Source organism: Macaca fascicularis, chromosome 14 (assembly GCF_037993035.2).
Source record: "Macaca fascicularis isolate 582-1 chromosome 14, T2T-MFA8v1.1".
Classification (NCBI taxonomy): domain Eukaryota; kingdom Metazoa; phylum Chordata; class Mammalia; order Primates; family Cercopithecidae; genus Macaca; species Macaca fascicularis.
The window spans coordinates 103,842,273-103,857,172 of record NC_088388.1 but is presented as its reverse complement, the minus strand read 5'-3'; the positions used below and the strand labels follow the sequence as shown (position 1 = coordinate 103,857,172).

The 14,900-nt window shown below is 33.6% G+C and overlaps 1 long non-coding RNA gene across 1 annotated transcript in view; it reads right to left on the bottom strand.

Annotated features, from left to right (window-relative positions):
* Positions 1-1,742: 1,742 nt before the first annotated feature.
* LOC135967111 (uncharacterized) overlaps positions 1,743-14,900 on the bottom strand; it is a 483,062-nt gene continuing 469,904 nt past the window's right edge. The window contains exon 5 of the long non-coding RNA XR_010580978.2: positions 1,743-6,577. This is a non-coding gene — a long non-coding RNA (uncharacterized lncRNA). The remainder of the gene's footprint in view (positions 6,578-14,900) is intronic.

Here is a 14,900-nt window from a genome sequence, read left to right as displayed (position 1 = left end):
TTACTATGAGCTAGATATTATTATAAATATTTTGCAAAATTTGTCTTGATAAATTTTCATAATAACTAAATAAATATGTTGCATTACCCTGATTTTGTAAATGAGGCATCAGAAAGATGTGGCTATAAATAAATAAAATAAATTTAAATAAATAAAATTTGAAATAACAAATGAGGAAACTCAGGAACAGAAAAATTGCATAATTTAGCCAAGATCAACAGTCCAGACTCCTAAACACTGAGGAAAATAATAGCATGGCCAGGGAGAGAGGAGTATATTTTAATAATCTTAGAACCACCTAGAAACCAAGATTCAGGTTTTAAATATGAGAACTCTCACTTTGGAAATTCTAAGAGAGCGGTGTGGAGGGCTAGAGATACAGCGTAACCATGTCTTAGCTAAGTAAAGGGGTTAGCTCAGACTTGAGTATCATGACAGGAATAAACTGCAGGGTGCACTGAAGATTCGTCTGTGTGGGCAAGTGGAATGAGCACCTAGCTAGTTTTTTGGACAGTCCGAGGCATCTTGGGAGCAATTAATAAAGATTCCTTTTCTATATACACCTAATGTTTTAGCTTATTTGTAATGCTGTCTTTTAATATTTCTTCTGTACTGATTCTTGGGACTACATTTTAAAATTTATAAAATAAAATAAATCGCTATTCACAATGAACAGCTCTATAAAATCCATGCTTTGAGTACACATTTTCCTCTGACTGTTCTTGCTGACCTTAGAATACTGTTACATTGCTCATTTGAGTTTGATGGTTGGGTCCGTAAATGTAACACAAGGTCAGTTCTTTTACATTGCACACATCTTCAAATAAAATGTTCAGCTCTGCTGGGCAGTGCTGGTGTTTCTGGTGTGCTTATCTCCTTCAGCAAGAAACAGGTGAGATTGCATTTACCACTATGTGAGGAATTATATGTGGATGTTTGAGATAAATGGCACCATAGCTTTGATCTCCACCTCCTTCCAGTGGCAGATTGAGCAACTGGCTAACCTCTATCTGCACCCGGTTCCTTACCCTCTGAATTTCTAATAAACACTAAAGCCAATTTCATAGAGGTTCGTGTGCTCTGCTTTGTACAACATATGTGGCAAATAGATTTTGTTCAAACTTTACTCAACTTATTAGTTTTAAGTAGATGGAAAGCAACATGTCAATCATGTGGAAATAGTCATGTGATTTATTGATAAGTCAATGAGTCATGTTGACCTACTGAATCTTTTTTTAGGATATTTTATTAAATTCTAGTACAAGTGCTTCTCATTTTTCACTGTTTTTCCTCAGGTTAAAATCCAAAATCTTTTAAGAAACACATAAAAACAAGTATACCCATTTAATTATCATTTTATGTCACCTAAGACTTGCAATTTTTTAAATTTCCTAGCATTCATCGAACATGTCACCATGGAATCAGAGCAAATTATTAAATTAAGCATTTTATTGGTTATGGATGTGTTCTAGAATTCAGGGCAAATACAATTTTGGGTTTGAAATCACAGTGATGCTGAAGACAGTATTATTCCTCCTTCACCTTCATCTGAAAATAGATGGCTTCAGGGGATTGAAAAATAAAATATGAAAAAATGTGTTGTGCCAATTTCCACAAAATAAGCAAGGATATTAAATGTAGGCTGATTTGAGTGATAAATCTTTTTTGTACTCATCAAAATGCATCTTCCTTGTTAGGATTCTTCGAGTTCTCTTCTGGCCATTTCCTAAATCTACTTCTTATAATGTATTAATTGAGAATGCTGAAATCTCCAAATAGACCATTAAAAAACATACATTGAAAATAAATGGCCTTAAAATATTTGGATGAAAACTTAAATCTCCCATAGTAAATTAAATTATTCCTCTGATCTTCACATTGCTTTCGGTAACTGAATCTCAAACAATAGAAGTTGATTGTGGCAATACATGGCCATTGGAACAATATGTAAAAAGCAGCAAAACTAAAAATTAATACACTCTCATATTTGGAAGTCTGTAGAAACAGACTAGGAGTTCGCTAAGTCATAAAAATGAACTCAAATTGAGTCAGAGACAAATACTATGTTCCAAGAATAATACCATGATGCAGAGGAAAATATAGATAGAAACTCTGTCAGAAACAAACTTTTAAATTTTTGTTATTTACAGTGTTTCCTGTGAACTAAGAATCAAACATGTAGTGTTTCTAAATGTTCCCCATCCCTCCAGATACCAATCTTCAGGACTGGGAACAAGAAATTAGAATTCTCAGAAATTGGGAATTTCTGCAACCATGTTATTCTGAAAATACATCCAAGATTTCTCAGATTCTTTAAAAATTATTATGAATATCTTTTATCAATGTCTAATCAACACAAGATTTTGAGTGTAGTGGTATTTACAAGGACCTGTAGTGTGGGGTGAATATTTACATGCTGGAAATCACCAGTCACCCTTATTGGGCAGTATTTGAATAATGTAACATTAGGATCATCTAAGAAAGTTAAACGGCTCTACACAGTATCATGTGTTTCACTTGCTTTTTTAAGGTCTTATTTTGTTTCCTAAACTTGCATTTTTGGTCACCTTATGTGTAAGAATTACTCGTTAGCTGAAGATACGTCCATACACATCTGCTTATAACATGGCAAGAGCTATAGGTAAGACTGAGGAGGTCATGATCATTTCTCTCCTGCCTGCTCGTGAAAATGGTCACTTTAACCTTAGACCTTGCATGTCAGCTTTGCTTCCTCCAAACCAGTTAAGTCTGTTAATATTTAAGCTTTAATGCTTGCAGAATAATCATTTTCCTGATTTCTCAACTAATTTTTTCTTGACATCAAAAACTGAGAAAAAATAAAAATTTCCTAAAAAATAGGAAAATCTACATGGAGACATTAAAAGATAATATACATTTTTAAAGTATAATTGTGATATTAGGATTGTTGGGATTATGGGTTAAGTTTTTATTTAGTATTATTTGGTAATATTATATCAACTTTGCAGTAGTAAAGGCTTGCCCTTACTGAGATACTCTTAAAAATTGTTAAAAAAAAACTATAAGGCTATTTATTGAGATCATAAATCAAAAATACCAATATATGCTGTATGAAATGAGATTCAGGCAAAATGTAAGTGAGTGATGACATTATCTCTCAAACACAGCTTAACCTTTCTTACATTGAAGATCTCCCAGCCAATCAATCCTTGTGGCTCTGTCCTTTTATCCTTTAAGAATTGCCTTAAAGGTTAAGAAGAAGCCTGCATTTACTGCTTCAACCTGTAGTGATTTTCTACCCTAAATCTTACGTCCTTTTGGGACTCGTATCTTTAGCCATTAAAAAAAAATAAAAAATAAAATAAAACCTCAGAATGTCCACTTTTTCAGATGATTTTAACTAACCAATAACCTACCAAGATATTACAAAATGGCAGGGACCTACGTTAAACTCCTGTGATATTCTGCTGCATCTACCACAATCCCCTAATATAGATGTAAAATAAAAACTCAATAAGGATTAGTCAATAGAGTCAGACTGTCTAATAAAATAGACTATAGTTTTCTTGATAATTTGCACAGTCTTTTTAATGATTTCATATGATTTTGACTTAGAAAAAAATAAAGGCTCTACTTACTAAATTAAACAGAATCTCAATTTAATTGGCTGCCCATCAGATGACCTCCTTCTTAGTCTCATCCTTTTTCCTGTTCTCATATGAAATTCCTGCCAGTATTCTCTTGAACATGCTCTTTTTTTTCCCCTAAAATCTGTATGTTTCCACCTTTAAATTGGAGATTTCAAAAAAAGTCTTCCTTTCTCTGTTATCATAAGTTTTTAAGAATTGCAAAGTACCTAGATTGCCTCTATATTAAAGTAAAATATAAATTTTATGTTATAGAGTCATACAAAAATGACAGTCATTTAGTTGTTTGGTTGTTCTGGCATCTTACAATGCATTGGTTCTCACTGTATCGCAATGAGTTACGTTGCCTTCATTTTTAGTATATGTGATTGACTGTGTGGCTTAATATTGAATAAAAGAGCTGCTACAGCTGTTCGCAACAGGCATAATCAAAGGTTTTTACTCTCTGTGGCATGTGGCATGTTAGAACCAAATTTTCACTGGAAGGCAGCCCTTGCAGAGAAATCTTCGTTCCAGGTAAAAAGTGGGAAGAAACATCAGTGGATCCATAGCACTTCTCTAGCCATAAGCATTTCTCTCCTATTTTTGGAATCAGGACATAAGTACGTTGTCAATTTATGTTGTCTAAACTAACGTATTCTTCTTTCTCAAACACATATTCACTTAAAAAATACACAAGGGCATAATGACCAGTTTTTTTCACCCATTATGTAAATGTAGACATAATTTTTATAGGGACTACAGGAAGATCATCTTTGTGAGAGACACAGACAGACCTTGGAGTAAAACCTCAAGATAATGTTTCTCCAACAGCACCATAAAACAGCTATCTACCTGACCTACTCACAAAAGAGGTCTTTCACTGCATCCTTTGCCCAACTGCATACTCTCACCTAGGTTTTTATAACTTTCCTGAAACTGAATAGCTACGATTATATTTACACTATTTACCTCACATTGTTGTTAGAATCAAATCATTCAATAAGCAGGGAGGTGTTTTAAGAATATTGCTATCCAGATGTATTATAACAAAGGATGTTCTTAAATGCCATGTTTTCCAAAAGAACAGAAAAATTAAAAAACTTTTAAAACACAAGAAATACAGCATCTTATATACAACCTTCAGGGATATGTAGGAAATGTAATGAGAATATGTCTCTAAGAACAAAACAAAGGTAAGCAAAGCAAACTTTAAAAAAATAGGCTCAGATCCACAAAATTTCTATGAAACCATCGTCAGAACAGAACACTACTATATTTTCCATCTGTCATCTCAGACTACTCATGTCTCCAATCAGACATCAGGCTCTGTTTCACAGCTGAACCAAATTCTACAGTTAGAATGTTTGCTCCAAACATAGCTGGATCAAGGAAGTGTCACAAAATATTAGATTATTTTAGAACCAAGGGAAGTCTTTCCTCTTTACACATAGTATGAGATTGCCCTAGGCTGGGTGTGATGGCTCAGGCCTGTAATACCAGCACTTTGGGAGGTCGAGACAGGTGGATCACTTGACGTTAGGAATTAGAGACCAGCCTGGCCAACATGGCAAAATCCCATCTCTAGTAAAAATACAAAAAAAAAAAAAAAAAAAAAAAAAATAGCTGGACGTGGTGATGGAAGCCTGTAATCCCAGCTACTTGGGAGGCTGAGGCACAAGAATCACTTGAACCCAGGAGGCAGAGGTTGCAGTGAGCTGAAATCATGCCACTGCACTCCAGCCTGGGTGACAGCTGAGACTTTGTCTCAAAAAAAAAAAAAAAAAAAAAAATCTGCATATGGCTAAGCAGTTTTCCCTACACCATTTATTAAATAGGGAATCCTTTTCATATTGCTTGTTTTTGTCAGGTTTGTTGAAGATCAAGTGATTGTAGCTGTGTTGTCTTATTTCTGAGATCTCTATTCTGTTCCGTTGGTTTATGTGTCTGTTTTGGTACCAGTACCATGCTGTTTTGTTTAACGTAGACTTGTCGTATAGGTCAAAATCATGTAGCATGAGGCCTCCAACTTTGTTCTTTTTGCTTAGGATTGTCTTAGTTAGACAGGCTCGTTTTTGATTCCATATAAACTTTAAGTAGTTTTTTCTAATTCTGTGAATAATGTCAGTGGTAGTTTAATGGGAATAGCATTGAATCTATAAATTACTTTGGGCAGTATGGCCATTTTCATGATACTGATTTTCCCTATCCATGAGCATGGAATATTTTTCCATTTGTTTGTGTCCTCTGTTATTTCCTTGAGCAGTGGTTTGTAGTTCTCCTTGAAAAGGTCATTCATGTCCCTTGTTAGCTGTATTCTTAGGTATTTTATTATCTTTGTAGCAATCGTGAATGAGAGTTCACTCATTATTTGACTGTCTGCTTGTCTATTGTTGGTGTATAGGAATGCTTGTGATTTTTGCACATTGATTTTTCTATCCTGAGACTTTGCCCAAGTTGCTTATCAGCTTGAGGAGCTTTTGGGCTGAGTAGATGGGGTTTTCTAGATACAGGATCATGTTGTCTGCAGACAGAGACAATTTGACTTCCTATTTGAATAATCTTTATTTATTTATCTTGCCTGATTGCCCTGGCCAGAACTTCCAATACTATGTTGAATAGGAGTGGAGAGAGAGGGTATCTTTGTCTTGTGCTGGTTTTCAAAGGGAATGCTTCCAACCTTTGTCTGTTCAGTGTGATATTGTCTATGGGTTTGTCGTAAATGGGTCTCATTATTTTGAGATATGTTCCATCAATACCTAGTTTATTGAGAGTTTTTAAAATGAAGGGATATTGAATTTTATCGAAAGCCTTTTCTGCATCTATTGAGATAATCATGTAGCTTCTGTCATTAGTTCTGTTTATGTGATGAATTACGTTTATTGATTTACACACGTTGAACCAGGCTTGAATCCCAGGGATGAAGCCAACTTGAAAAAAAAAAGAAAAACAAAGATTGCTCTTCTGATTCACTGAAATTGAAACAGAAAGGAAGAAAATCAGAACTTTCAATAATTTGAACTCCTCCTCTTAGCAGCATCTCCTGGTCAGCATTATAATAATTATTCAAAAGCAGTGATTCTGAATATACGAAAGCAGTGATTCTGCAAATACTCTTAGAAATTCTCAGATGATTTGAAACATCTACTGTAAGTTCTCAAAACAAATGGAAAATATTATTGTATTATTTAAACAAAGTCCATATCTTTGTTATAAACCACTGACTACACCGCAGGGATACTACAAGGAAGAAAGGACCTAAGAAGATTTCAGGGTAAGAACTAAACAAATAGAAGTTTGAGGAAATTGATTTATTTAGTGGAAATGATTTTCATTTACTGATAACATGGCAAAGCTTAGAAATTCCTATATCTTTATTATCTAGGAATTCATCCCCAAATACTAAATTGGAGACCCACAAACATGCAATAGAAAGCCTCAGTTTTCTTTGAGAGACCTATGAGATGTAATGTCTTAGAATCCTGGTTTATTAACGCTAATGCCATTAAAACTTTTATAGTATTTTGAAACTTGAATTTTAAAAAAAGGATTAAGTTATGAAGACAAGTAAAATTTTTCTGTATCCTAATAATTAGCTTGATGTAAATGAACAGATGCAATTTAAAATTGTATATACTAGTATAATTATTTAAATGAATCTTAGTTAATACAGCTTATGAACTGAAAGAAAAAATTAACAAGTTTGAAACTTAGCAAATGCAGAAAGTAACAGAAAGAAAAGCAAAAATTTTTCATAATTACATCATTCATAGATAACCACAATTAGCTTTGAAGGTAAAGCCTTCCAGTTTCTTTAGCATATATGTTGTATGAGTGTATGGGTATATAGTTCAGTTTAGTTCAGTTTACATTTATGAATTTTTTTCCGCTTAAATGCATATTGAAACTTTTTTTCATGAGGTTAAATAATTTCTTCTAAAACAATAATTTGAATAGATTATTAGTATTAATTATACAGCTATCCCATAATGCCATAGTGAATTTTCAATTATTAAAGTTTATTTTGTTTTTAATGGTTTTATTGAATAAATAATGCTAAAATAAATACAATTCTAGATTAACCTTTGCCAATGTCTGGTTATATCTAAGAGTATAAATGATTTAAAGTTATTTAGCCATTGAAATCACCCATTAAGATTTTTAATATATTTTCTTTAAATTGATCTTCAAAAGTTCTTGCCATTTTACAATTCCATCTGACAATGTAAAAGAAAAGTCTGTTTTTGCCAATTTTGAACACAATCAATTCTATAGTCTTTGTCAACTTGCCAGACATCATTTTAAAGATATCTTATGTGCTAAATTTTATTTTCTTAGCGCAGTGGCTTAAGAATATGTGTATAGGAGTTTGTCAGCCGTAAATTTGTGATTCAGCTCTACAACTATGTAAATTTCGACAATGTAATTTCCCTTTTTATGTCCCCATTTCCTCATCTGAAAAGCAGGTTTCACAATAATACTTATCTCCTACATTTGTTATGATGTTCAAATGGTTTAATTTAACAGTGCTTGGCACATGGTAAATGCTTAATAAATAGTAGACATAATCTTGTTGTTACTACTAGAAGCACTACTGATCTAAAATTAATTTGAACTTCTCTTTACATTAATTGAAAATGTTTATTTTTCTGAAATTCCACATTTACTTTTAAGACATTTCAAAATTATGGGAATTTTATTTCTATTGGTTTATTAAAGTTCTTTACTTTTAAGCTGCATCATTTTATTCCATATAATATCTGAAATAAATATGTTATTGCTATTTGTCTTTATCCTTTTAATATGGTTTATGACATTTTCTGAACTTTGAAATTTTATAATTTTCTTTAGTGAAATAGTATGCATTTTCCTATTTGGTTTTGCGTTTGCTTGTACATTTACAAAGGTTTTGCCATACTAAGATAAGTAATGGATATTAACATCAAACCACATTATCTAATTAAAGTATTATATGTTCTAAGAAATCTGGGCACCAGCAATATGCCGTGACTGAGAATCTACACAGCTAACGTTAGAATTTCTGAACAAAGTCACAAAACACATTGATTATTTAATACTGTTGTGCATGAAAACAAGGTATCAATAAAAATACATGCCAATGTCTATTGAACAGTAAAGCTAAAGAACATGCTAATAGAAAATAAGGATTAGTTCAAATGTCAAAGGATATGCTTTGAAAGATTCACAAATAGTGTTTAAAAATGTAGATTAAAACTATCTGAGTGTAATGCTCCCGTGTTAAATTATCCATAAAAATGTGGTCACCGTTACTCTCTGCAATTTAAATTGATTGTTGTCAACATGTTTGTATAACATTAGAATACCTACAAAATGTTGAATTACTCTGTTTTAAATGTTAGTGTTTTAGTTCCTTTTCTCTAAGAACATGCATTAAAAAGCTTAACTTTTTATTGTTTCTGAATGACTAATTTTTATTTTGATGAGCAGATTTCTAAAGCAATAAATACCTCATGGCATATCTTAATTTTTTTCTTTGTGTGTATTGGATACATAGGAAATATGATTTTTTTTCCAGTTACTAGTTATAACCATACCAGAGAGACACTTCAGAAAGCACTGTAACAGACCTCAAGAGACAGCTGGGTCATTGAACATCATTATTTCCGAATCGTGGTCATACCTAGACCTTCAGACATTTGCATTTCAGTTTAGCCTCAACACACTACACAGAAACCATTTCTTATATAGTCCTAAACAAGAAGACTCCACTACAATCTTTTCGTTCTTATTTTTAATAAAGTTAGTGTAAATATTTAAAAAGAAACTACAACCTTTTCTTCTTCTATAATGTGCTGAATGAAGTGATTGTGATTATTAAATAGATTTCATGTGAATATTATTTCATGAATAATACTTCCCAAAGTTATAAGGGGTCAGATGAGAGCATATATTACTTGAAAAGAACTTGTCTCCATCTCTGTTAATCATAAAGACTTCCTGGGATTACTGTTGAATAGTTATTATGATAATGATCTTTCTCTATATAGACGTAAGGAAGTTAGGTAGTTAGCAGATGGCAATAAAATAATAGTGGTAATATTAAAATACTGATAGATTTATCTATGAAAAATTAACTACTTTGCAGCTAACAAAATGAGAGTAGCCAAACATTCTTACATACTATGTATTTTTCTAAATGTTCCAGATGTATTAAATCATGTAATCTTCACAGCCATTCCATGAGATAGGTAGTGATGTTAAATAAGGAAAATGAAACAAAGAGGAATTATGTAGCAGGTCTGAGTTCACATAGCAAATACAAAAGAGCTCTGTTTAAAATTTAGGCATAATTACTCCAAGATTTACACTCTTAGCCACTTACTCTCCTAACTCAAAAGAAGAAACCCCATAATATTATTTATTTGGACCAGATTTTCAAATTACTTCAACACAATGCATCTTCAGACTGAGAATCAGCACCACCTGTCTTAGTCTGCAGACACAATTCCAACTTTGAAAATGACATTCAAATATGTAACCTGGGTATATTCCTCTAGCACTCTTAAGATATTCTATATTTGAAAATGTAAGAAAGAAATAGGGCAATTGTTGAGGAAAAGAGAGAACACAGGAAGATAGATTAGTCACCTTCCAAAAATCTCCTTCTTCATAAGTTTATGACTAAATCTTGGCATGCGGGGAAACTCAGACTAACACAGTCACCATGCCATGGCAATTTTATGTAACTTTAAAAAATCAACTTCAAACATTATCATTTCTAGTTTTTCTAATCCCACTTTTATTAAATGTCCTCAAAATTATGTAAATTTGGATTGTACAATATTGTGCAATCATACACATTACGAAGAAATGACAAATCCCCAATTTGTTTCACAACCTCTATCTTTCATCCTCAAATCCTCATGAGACAGTGCCAAAACTCTTTTATTTCTGACAATATAAATCTGAACATATTTTTAAAGGTTGTTGATTGACTCTCAAATGATTATAGGAAAAATGTCTGTATCCAGTCACGTGGTGTAGAAGGATTTTCAGCATACTGTACAGTCAAATATTTAAAAGAGTAAAAGAATTCTAGCCAATGTGGAGAAACAGGAACTTGATTTACTATTCTTCTCAAAACAATCAAAATAAAAAACACATAAAAATACAAAACTATATGTTATGATACTACATACCAGGTAATAAAAGATATTCATCTCTGAGAGATGAGAAATAGGCTAGGTGAATCTCAGGACTATTTGTTTATTGCCTTGAGAGATATTCAAGGGTATAGTACAATAAGGAAGAATCTGGGCAGAATCTAGTGATTTCCTTCTAGGAGAAGGAGCCGGTAATATAGCTTCTGCCATAAGAGAAATGGGTGGCTAGAATTTTCACCAGAGAGTTAGTGCTAGAGAGAATATAGTTGGGGAGTGTAGGGGGAGGGCAGGAAGAGATATATTCAAGGCTATAGCACAATGAGGAGGAATCTGGGCAGAATCTAGTGATTTCCTGAGCTGAGGAGAAGTATCCAGTAATATAGTTCCTTTCATAAGAGAAAAGGGTGGCTAGAATTTGCAGGGGTTGGTGCCAGAGAGAATAAAGCTGCAGAGAGTTGGGGGAAGACAGTAAGGGGAGAAGCTGTCTGGAGAAATTCAGGTTTCTTCAAGCCTTCACTCATACTGATCAGTGCATGCCATATGGCATTACCACCAGAAGCCAGAGATTAAACAGCCAAAAGAATTAGAGGAATAATGCCTATTCCCACCAGCCAGAGTGGGAACTTACAATTCACAAAACATTGGGTGTATAGGTAGGGAACTCAGAAGTGAATTGCTTCATAAATGAAGTCAAATTAATGATTAAAAAAAAAAACCTCATCTGGTCCTGATTAAAACAATCTTAAAAGCCAGACAAAAAGGATCAAGTTATTTCACATAAATTAACTGCTCAAGAATATATGTAGAAATACAAAAATATCCAGCACCCAAAAATATAAACTTAGCAGTATCTGGTATCTAGTATAAATTACCAGACATGAAAAGAAACAATAAAACACAATATATATAAGAAAAAATTAAACTGACCCTGAAAAAATACAGAAAATAGAATAATAGATGAAGCTATCACAATAGTTATGAAGCTTTATTCTATACCTTGAAGTAGCTAAATTGAACTTGTTCAGCAGTGAAGTGCTAAGACCCAACTCAAACTTCTGAGTCGAAAGCAATGTCTCGAAGGCAAAATATACTAGATGGGATTAATAATAGTAGTTTATACCTCATATAAGAAAAGATAGAAGAGATGGCAACATAAACAATCCAAAAATGAAGCAGAGAAGAATAAAATGATGAGCACAACATTAACTGAGCATAAAACAGCTGTGGGACAATTTGAGTCCTGGTGTAATTTGAGTCCTGAAATATAAAAGAGAGAAAAGCAGAAAATATATTTGCAAAAAATAATGACCATTTTTCCAAATTTTTGGTTCGCCAAAAATCTCAATCAAGCACAAGCAAAATTAAGGAAACTGTAGTAAAATATATCTTCACTAACTGCTTAAATCCAGTGATAAAAAGAGCCAGAGAAAAAGGCACATTATATTCAGAGGAAAAAAAGGATGAAAAATTACAACAGACTTATCATTAGAAAACTGAATACCAGACATCAGTTGAGGAATACTTTCAACGTAGAGAAGTAAAAATGCTATCATTCCAGAATTCTGTACCCAGCAAAATGTATTTTTAAATGCAAAAGAAATAATAGCTGAACATACAGAAGCTAAAATACCGCATCATCAGCATGTCTGAACTAAAAGAAATGTGTTACAGGAGGAGTAATTAATAACAGATGAAAGTATAATCCACACAGTTGAATAAAGAGCTCCAGAAATGTAACTACATAAAATATATCTTTCTTATTTAAAATTTTTTAAAGATAATTAACTGTTTAAGTAAAAATAATAACACTATATTGTTGGATTTGGAGCTCACGTTTAAGTAAAACATTTGACAACACCGCCACAAAGGCCAGGAAAGAAAAGATGAAAATATAAGGTTTTTATACTAAAAGTGAAATAGTATTATATTTGTGGAAGGTAGACTATGATAAGGTAGACATGTATACTATAATCATTAAACCAACAACTACAATAACACCACAAACAATTATAGCTAATAATCACGAAAGAAAAAAGAAAAACACATGAATTTACCAATAAATCAAAAAAGGTAGAAAGAGGGAAAAATAAGTTAAACAGACAGAACAGGAGGACAAGTAATACTGGCCGGGCACAGTGGCTCACACCTGTAATCTCAGCACTTCGGGAGGCTGAGGCGAGTGGATCACCTGAAGTCAGGAGTTCTAGACCAGCCTGGCCAACATGGAGAAACCCTGTCTCTACTAAAAATACAAAAATCAGCCAGGTATGGTGGTGGGCACCTGTAATCTCAGCTACTTTGGAGGCTGAGCAGAAGGGTCCCTTGAACCTGGGAGATGGAGGATGCAGTGAGCCAAGTTCGCATCACTGCACTCCAGCCTGGGTGATAGAAATAGCAAGATGCTGAATTTAACTCAAACAATGGCAATAATTATATTAAATGTAAATGATCAAAATGCTCCAATTAAAAGACAGAGACTGTGAGTGTCTCACTAATACTGAAATGGGTAAGAATGAAAATAAAGTAATACTCTCACTCTTCCAGAGAAAATCAGTCTAAGTACAAATGAATGAAAGAATAAAACATTACTTGGTCCTAACTAAGCAAAATGTATATCTCTGGTGGGAGTTGAGGAGCTGTGGTAATCCAGCAAGTCATGTCAGAACCTGAATAGAAAGAGTGTTTGTTCATCACATGTCAAAGTTCATGGTGAAGAGTGGAATTCAGGAGAATAGTTGAGTCCAGGATGTTGGGGCCCATAAGGCTTCCATGTATGGGAGTGACGGTGGCCAAGCACTGAATGTCAGAGGACTAACCATTATAAAGAGGGCATGGTGGGTGGCTTAGTATATGGTACTGAATCCCAGGCAAAATGAGGAAAGTAACCAAATGAGGGAAGCTATGGAAGCCCTGGGTAGCGTATCTGAACTGGAGTAGGGTTAGGAACGTGTTAATAACATTTGAAACAACCGATTGAGTAAATATCTTCAGGCTAATGGAAGGCAGATTTCTCCATGTTGGAGAAGAAAGAGACACTTATAGAAATAGAAAAACCTAGAACAAACCTTATGGTATTGATTGGTTTGGAGATACTATGAACATGTGATTTTTAACTGACAAATGATACTGGTAGACATGAGATAGACATAGTGATATCCTAGCTCTGTCGTATGAGAGGATTTTCAACAACATACCTTAATGACAATAAACAAATATAGTTTCCAAATTTCATTGATGAAATGAACCGGAACTTTCTTAGAGCAGGGGTCCCCAAACCCCTAGCCACAGAACGGTACTGGTCTATGTCCTGTTAGGAGTGGGGCCACACAGCAGGAGGTGAGCGGCAGGCAAGCATTACCTCCTGAGCTCTGCCTCCTGTCAGATCAGCTGTGGTATTAGATTCTCATGGGAGCGTAAACCCAGTTGTGAACCATGCATGCAAGAGATCTCGGTTGTGTGCTTCTCATGAGACTCTAATAACTAATGTCTGATGATCTGAGGTGGAACAGTTTAATCCCACAACCATCCCTATGCCTCCAATCCATGGAAAAAATGTCTTTCACAAAACCCGTCCCTGGTGCCAAAAAGGTTGGGGACTGCTGCATTAGAGAAATGACTGATTCCAGTTTCAGGAGAGAGGAAATACAAAACTAACCTTAAATACTTTTTTCATGCCAGACAGTAAGGAAAGTGTTCAAAAACCATAGACACACTCCCAAAAGATGCACAAAATATCTTGAAAGTGCTTCTATTAACCAAATCTTGGGGAATTTGAGATATAAATAATGAACATAAATATTTTTAACCCGAATATTAAAATAAGAATATGTGAGTTCATACTAATATAAATAAGTGAATAAAATTAAAGTTCAAAGAGAAATTTAAAGTTTGAAGTAAACTACTACCTAGTTTCAAAGTACCTTCACAAAATTACAGTGAGAAAAATGAGAAATCTTATTTGTAGGAGTCTGGCTAACACCTCTTATTTAAAGAATTAAAGTTACTATTACCAATGGTGGAATGAATGGAAACCGCATAGTATCTCATATATAATGTAAGAATGCATAGGTAAAAAAACACATTCATGCTTCTGTGATATCCCTGCCAAAGATGCATAATCTATTCATGAAGAACCATCAAGCGAACAGAA